A 6,912-nucleotide genomic window follows, 5' to 3' on the forward strand; every position below is an offset into this window, starting at 1 on the left:
CATGATAATATAGTTTGTTCCTGTCGATACTTCTATTTGCTTACCCCTAACATTCTGCCCATCCAGGAGACCAAGGTGTTTTCAACTCCCTTGTGTGTTAGGGCATTTCGCATCCTTGTGGGCAACGTATTGTGTGTTGTGTTATTTCTTTAGCTTCTATGGTATCCCACCATACCACTGTAAACTGATATAGGTCAGTTTCAGTTGACAGTCTTGCCCAGTAAGGATCTTGACATGGATGTAGGGAATTATGCATTAGAAGGTTGGTTTTGATATAGTTGTCTATGACTTTCACCACCGTTGTGTCAGGCAATTTGGTCTGAATATTTGAAGTGAAAATGATCGTTTTTACTGGCTTTCGGAATAAAGTCCATTTTTGCCTGCCTCAATGCCCTTGGTATATATTCAAGGGCTATGCTGCCCTTACCAGAGAAATTCTAAAATGATTTCCAAACCTTTCTGAAGCAGTTCTGGGAAAATCCCATATACCCTATGAGTAACTCTAGCTTCCGAGCATACCTCTTTTCTTAGTCTCTAATATTCTTTTTTACCCTTTCGTCTACTGTTCGGATGTCAGAAAGAGTATTGCCCTTTTTATTCTCAGTAAATATCTCATCATCTTTTTCAAACAGACAGAACATATTGCCCTCTATTTATCTACAGCTTTGCATTGCCTAGATGCTTCTGTGGTTTGTTCGATCCTTTTACAAAATTCCCTGAAGCTCTTTCATTTTCCTTCCCTCCCTGATCGCATTGCTATACGTCATCAGTGCAATTTTCTTCCTCTGTCAGTCCCCGGTTTATTTCACCTGGTTGCATAGTTTTTAGACTTCCGTGCTCATTCTGGCTAGGTTCCTGTTGCACCACGGTACATATCTTGATGACGTAACTGTCTTAACAGGGAAGACCGAGTCTGTTGAGATCTTCTCTTAGAGTTTCCAGCTCTATTTCGCCGCTAACGCCACCGTCCACTTGCACTCGTGGATGAGCCATATTATCATTCAAGTGCCTTTTATAGGAGCCTCAATCTGTTTTTCTGAGATTTCTTACTATTCTTTCTATTTACCCTCAATAGCAAGTCTGATTATTCCATCACCAACCGATTCATCAAAATGTTCCCTAGGGATGTGTGTAGTACCACTTGCATGGTGCCGGTCACGGATATCGAAATATTCCGTACATTATACGTCTATATTTCCTGTTGATTATTGCAGTTGCTTCCCCAGATCTCATGATGAGCATTGGCACCGCAGTCGAAGAGAAGTGGTAGCGCTTTCATCCGGCAGAACTTCGCCAGTCTAAAAACTAATTTCAGTGGAATCTGGTTATTGTCTCCTGGAAAGTATCCCAATGCGATAAATGCTTCATGAGTCCTTCTCCTGGCTTCCAGAGAGGCTTGAAAGACATATGCGTATATTATAAATTTCGTTTAAGAATGATGCAAGCTCTTGGTTTCTATGCAAGACGAATCCCAAATTACCTGCGTGCTTCCTCTTTACAGACCACGAATTTGCCTCCAGTATACCCAGGATTCTTGAACCAGCACTATTCGAATGTTATCTCTGGAAATTCCCTTTGTAATTACTGTAAATACAGCTTCTGCTAATCATTGGCTCTATTAGTGTTTGGAGCTCTTCTCCAATGCCAGAGTATCATCCACCTCCTCCGACATGTCACTTCCTTGCGTATTGCTGTGCTTTGAGCACTAGAAGGCCTAGGGCTAGTTCGCCCAGCTTCTCCTCTTTTTTGGATAGCAAGTCCAATTTGCGGGTCGTTCCAGTCCTTTCAGCCTCTATGGACTCCGCTATTCCTTCAGTGATTTCGGTAGGCTTTAGACACGATGTGTCCTCCGAAGTATCTCTGTGAGTATGTTGTCAAATCTGTAATTGATGAAGCAGTTACGGTAGGCATCAGTCATCTCCCCCGATCGTAAAGAGTTTGCCTTTTCGCCCCTCTTTGCTTCCAAAAGCTCTCTAGTTTCAAACTATTAAGAAAGAGGAAGATCAGAATCAGAATTGAATGTATAGGAACAATACGCTAGAAGGACCAAGGAAAATGAATGACATTGTACTGGGGAATATAGAAACTTAAAGATGACACTCGAAGGATTAAGATGGGGAAAATATCTAAATACTTTTTCTCTGAATTTTGTCCGATGCGAACATATCGAGAACTTCAATCGCGTTTCTTTGGCTATGAGGCCACGCAGTTGTGTATAGAAAGTATACATAAAAGTACCAAAAATGCCTATTCCTACGGTTGTTGCCACCTGCTTACCGATTCCTCGCTTTCACCGTTTTTCACGTGCCGATCAGAGGAAGAATCGGACGACTTCAACTTCGTCTGAGATGTTTCTATAAACACAGCGCACGCTCAAGGTGGTCTTTCTCTAAACGGCGCTCATCTTTTGAGCATTGCATGCAATATGCAATGCAGTTGCCCAAGTTTGTCATAGAGCAGTGTAGCGCTCACCGTTCGAGCCATAAACAGTCCACGAGTGCATTCCGCAATACTTGCTAGTGCCACCTCTTCCATGTTTTGCATTTTCAGCTAAGTCAGTGTCCAGTCTGATGGCGTCGACGGTTGATCTAACCGTACGGAAGCCGAATTGTCGGTCTGATAAGCCGCCCAGACTATCTACAGCTGGGAGAGTTCTGCTGTAGACTATTTGCTCCAACATTTCCCTCGATAGTGTCTAATAGACATAATGGTCTGTAGGAAGATGGTTCACCAGGAGGCTCACTAAGTTTAGGCAACAGCACTAGCCTTTGCCTTTTCCATGTTTCGGGAAAGATCCCATCCACCAAACATGCATCAAACAACTCTACGAATATGTCTAGCTTCGACCTAACGGTCAGCTTAAATACTTTGTTGGGTATGCCATCGAAACCCGGTGCTTTGTTGTCTGCCTTTGTGTATTACAGCCACCATCTTAAGATGGATATAGACTGTAACCGCTTCTGAGAGAGCAAACCCTGAACCATTTTCAGTAGGAGATCGGGATATGTAACTTGCGAAGTTCTCCCCATCACAACCATGTAGGCGCTTCTCCATGGAATTGATAGACCAGTAGCTTACCCCAAACTACAATTTTTATTTTCCAGTGTAGATAGATATTTCGGGAGCAACTTACCCCCTTCATCAAAGCTACTAAAAACAAGTTCGATTATACCGTTCTTTAATACGTAATCACCAATTACTTAAACTACTTTTAAAAAAAATTAAAAATATTAACCTAATTGCCTGTTAATTACGGCCGCGAGTCCTATTAATTTTGAAGGGCAATTACCGGAATCTGTGTTTAATAACCGCAAAATATGACGCAATAGCTCAAGATTTTCCTGTTAAATACTATGAGCCTCTTCGACTATCTGCGCTGCAACTGATGATCTTATGCATGACTTTTGTTTCCGAACACAACTAACAGCTTCCTTGATGTGTTCATTGATTCAAGTCATTATCAGGCGTATAGTCTGTCCAATGTATATTTTATTACAGTCGCTGCACCTTATTGGGTAGATCCCGCTTTTTTCTTCTGCTGCCAAAGGATCCTTGAAGCTTCCCAGTCAATTTTGCAAGGTGGACGATCGACTCGAACCTACGACTTCCAGTTGGAACTTTTTTACCCAATTCCTGATGTTGTTAAATAGGTAGGAATATGGGATACTTAGCCGTCTGGTGGTTGCCTCCTTCTGCTACGAAAATAGTGTTGTATAGGCATGCCTATTGTGCTGCTTGATTTTCTTCCCGATCAATTTCTCAATAGTCTGAGGATTACACCCATTCTTAATAGCAGGGTCAATAATATGCTGTCGTTCCTTATTGAAACCGTATTCCGAAAGAGGGTATGTGATCATTCGGCGAATCATGCAATTATAGGCAGTCATTTTTTGGGAAAATGTATGGTGTGGATTGTTGAAGGCTTACAGTATATCTCAAACTGAAGCTTCCCGCTAGAGTTGACGACATTTAGATCTAGGAAGGGTAGAGCCCGATCCTATTCTACCTCTAATGTAAACTCGATTTTATGATGAATCTTGTTTATAGAGGAGATGACCATGTCGATATCGTCTCTTCTAAAAATGGCAAATACGTCGTCTACATACCTAAACCATACTTTGGGCATTATTCCCCTCGATTCAATTTCTTCTTCGATTAATGACATGAATCTTTCAGTGAGTATCGAGGAGAGGGGGTTCCCCATCGCTAGACCCGAAATAGTTTTGTAGAATCTATCCCGAAACGTAAAATAGTTTTCGTTCATGCAGAGCCTGGCAAGGTTTGCATAGATACGAGCATTTCTTCTCTATTCCAGGCCAGATCCAAACTGGCCTCTCCATGGGTCTCAATCCGCCTCTGCGCAGAGTTGCTTGAAGCAGTCCCCCTTGCTTCCCTATATAGCCAACTTCAGGTTTCTTCGAGTTTCCTTGTAAGTTTGCTGCTTCACCTCTTGGGCAATCCTACCCCATGTTCTCTGGGCCACTCATCTGGCCCGATGACACGTCGACCGAAAATCAGACTATTCCATCAGCAGTTGAACCTTCTGGTGGGCAAAGTATAACGTCTTGGCAACGACGCCGACGTCGATGCCGTCGCGATACATGCCGCGATATGCAGTGCTTTTCCGAGGGTACAACTGATATAGTGTCCAGGTCCAACCACACATCTGTGAATGTTTGCTTGCCAATTGCTTCCTTAGACCAACCTAACGTTCTCCTCATTCTTAGAGCACATTTTCAAACGCTTGACTTGCTCTTCAAGTCAAAGACTATTGCTTGGTGATCACTGTGAGGGTTAGTGTTCCAGGACATATTGCGAGCTAGTGAAGGACTAACAAAAGTCAGATCCACAACCGAACCGGCCCCCCTTTCCACTTGTGGACTGCCTCATACACTCCTGTACGGTCTGGCCCCTGCATGCCCAGAAAGCCGCCCTACCTGTAAGATCGGCTACCCACACATTATTGTTAGGGTTTCTATAGCGTTCGATTATTATAGTCACTTGGACCTCTGATTCGTGTTTGGTCTGCGAGAGCAGGTCTTGAGCGGCCCTACAGTGATTGAAGTTGATTTGGATCAACCTCATTTTTCCACTGCACTTAGCGCTTTTTTAAACTCCGGAAACTTGCCGTTTCCAGCAATATGCTCGCTGTCCAGGCCCTTCTTTTAATCACACAAAATGCATTTGGGATCCTTGTTAAATTCCCCAACAATATGACCTGTTTCTCCATAACGTCTGCATCGGTCAGACCGATTAAATGCACTTGTGCATACTCTCGCCAGATGTCCGTACAAAAGATACTTGAAGCATCTCTTCAACGAGATTTGCTCTCTAAGGCGACAGACTACCCATCCAATACGGATCTTCCCAACATCTAGCAGCTTCCGCTCTGCTTCTGTTGGTAGCCGGATGGTCGCCGTCTGTGCACCTCCATACGTCTTTCTAAGGCTTACAATGGATGCCTCCTGTAAATCATGCAGTTTAAACTGCACCGTTGAGGCAGTGCAGATTTCCGCTTTAGAGGTGACTTCATCTCATGCTCATTTTTTGAGCACGCACGGCTGCACTTCCGCCAAATAAATTGTTGACTTTGGTGCGGAAACCTTCGGTTATGATCTCTTCGGACCTTTTCAGTTCCCGGTTTCTCCGGATCCTGCTTACATTTTCCCCAAAGTCTTTGAGATCAGAGTCAGCCATCCGTCTGTAACACATACTTCTGTCAGAAGTGCCTATAACGATTGATGCGAAATTGGCTGAAAATGTGGGAACTCTGAACGCCCAGACAAGCAGTTTGTTACATCTTTCTAGGTTGAGATTAATGAAGGGTTCTCTACATGTAAAAGGGCGACGTAAAATTTTTTTTCTTTGAATATAGTCATGTTGGTTATCAAATGAAAGCTCTTGATTAGTACGATGCCAGTTTTGACATTTGCTGGAAAGGCAGGGAGTGCTATGGTTCGAAAGTGATGATTTCTGTGACGGGCCTATTCTCAGAAACTACAAATCGAAAAATCTGAAGAAAAAAGATGAAGCAGTCATTATACGGTGTCCAAGCCTCAACATACCCTCCATATCGATATGTGCTCAAATTAAGTTAATAACAGTCTGTTACAATATTTTTGTGGGGAAGTTACAGTAGCTCAAAGTTGTCTTTACGGTGTAAACTTACTGCAACCCAAAATACTAAACATCAATATCACATTAAAGTGAGTGGTCCGACATGCTATGTAAATGGATATACATTAGGGGCTAGGTAAAAATAAGATAGTTCTGCACTCAAATATACTCATACATAAATTGTTCCCTATTCTAAAGGACACTGCATTGAAAGTGAAGTTATTTCTTCCATATTCCTTCAAGCATTTCATTCAATATGCTCGAAATGTCAATATTCTAGTTAGTCAGAGCAAAAATTTAAATCCGCGAATGTCCAAATTTGCTTCAATTCTTTGTTATTTTATTCAGCAAATCAACTTCAACCGCTTCAAATGCACGCAACACGCACTTGATATGTAACTAATGCCCAACCTTCGCAAGAACTGTGGTTTGAAAATGTTGCGTTCGTAAACAATCCAAATTTACATATACCACGTCGAAGAAAGTCCTTGATCAGTTATGTACTCGTGCTACGCATCCAAATATAATAGTAACTAATTAAACAGACGCAAAACTCTGCAGCCTAGCACAATTCTGTTTACTGAAGCTCCATTGCTTTGCTCCGCTATCGATTAACCTTTCAACCAATGACCCAGATAAGGACTATCTTCGTTCTAATTTCAATGTTTCCGACTACCCCAACGGTTTGTTGTTAGAAGTCAAAGTTAGTTTTTGGGGTAGGCTCTGCGAAAGGAAGTGGGGTTTAAAGTGAGTCGAGTACCAAGGCTCAGGCTCTAGAGCCCAGGACAGCACGAC

The sequence above is a fragment of the Hermetia illucens genome, chromosome 1 (genome assembly GCF_905115235.1).
Source record: "Hermetia illucens chromosome 1, iHerIll2.2.curated.20191125, whole genome shotgun sequence".
Lineage (NCBI taxonomy): Eukaryota > Metazoa > Arthropoda > Insecta > Diptera > Stratiomyidae > Hermetia > Hermetia illucens.